Raw genomic sequence first — 1,325 nt, 5'->3', positions numbered from 1 at the left:
GTCCTATTGCTTCTGCTGTCTATCGTACTGGTAGACCTACTGTAAAACTGCGAAGTAGATCCGTGCGCATGCCCGAACTTAAACGATCGCAATTCAATGAATCGGGAATCGCACTACTGCACGACACGCTCTCCTCTTCTTTTACTTTTTGCTCTAACCTAGGCCTAGGGGTGCCACTGACTGGAGTGTTTTAGGTCATTCCCAAAGGGGGGACATTTCTCGTTCTTATGCAAGGTAAAATTGCAAATGGGCTAATTCAACAATGCCATGCTCATAACTGTGCTTGAACTGCAACAGGGAACTGCTGCTTTTTCTTTCCTAACCCTTACTATCGTCGTTTTCCTCTACTTATTTTGCATGTTTGTCACACTATTGTGACCCGCTATTTCCGGGCTGTCTTGATAATCAAAGTAGACTTTGTGCTGTTAAAGTGAAAGAGGTGAGTAGGGTTAGTCTGATCCCCTTCTGTAAAGACTCCTCTGTTGACATCCACCCCTATATCACATGACCGTATGCCGTAAAACCTCTACTAAAAGTAAACTAAACTATGCCTAGGGCTATGGCTCTCATACTGAGCCTCTAAGCTACGATGAATCACTTTTGGAGTGGCTCACGTAACGCGTCTCTCCGCACCTTAGCTGACTCTGACTGTCTGTTTGGGGCCGTCTGCGAGCAGTAATCATTACTGACTCAATGAGCACACTACAGAAGGTACAGAAAGGGATGCTGTATGCGGACTGGAAGGCTACGATCAGGGAGAGCAGCCTGGAAAGAGTGGCCTGGATCTTCTGCCCGGGTCACGCGGGGGTAACCGGCAACGAGAGAGCAGACAAGCTGGCTGGAGAAGCAAAAGTGGGAGGGAATTTGACACTCGACCCATCAACCGCCCGAACCGCTGTAAGGGAAAATTTGAGGAAGAATAGGGCGGATAGCGGTTCCCACACTCTAGGGAGATTGAAGGAGAAGGGGATCCAAAGAGGAGGGGGGAAACACAGCCACCTGTGCGGACCAGTCCGACGGCTCTCCAACCAGATTATGATGGAGACTGAAAGCAGACAGACTTTGGGGTGGATCCTGAGGAAGGGGGGGGGGGAGCAGAGATGGACATGTTCCGACTGCAGTGACCCTAACATGGTGGACAAGTAAGACTAGTAAGCCTGCCATACTTTTACCTATTGAAGATGTTGGTGGGTTGTGTCTGGTAAGTCCCACTTTTTCCCTACCTTTTTATTTGTTCAGTTTAGTTTAGTTTTGTTTGCTCTTCTGCCTGTCTGGATTGGTGCACCCGCCCAGTTGGCGTTGGAGAGAGAGAGAGAGAGAGAGAG

This window comes from Aplysia californica, unplaced genomic scaffold (genome assembly GCF_000002075.1).
Source record: "Aplysia californica isolate F4 #8 unplaced genomic scaffold, AplCal3.0 scaffold00685, whole genome shotgun sequence".
Taxonomy (NCBI): Eukaryota; Metazoa; Mollusca; class Gastropoda; order Aplysiida; family Aplysiidae; genus Aplysia; species Aplysia californica.
This window is presented reverse-complemented; position numbering follows the sequence as displayed.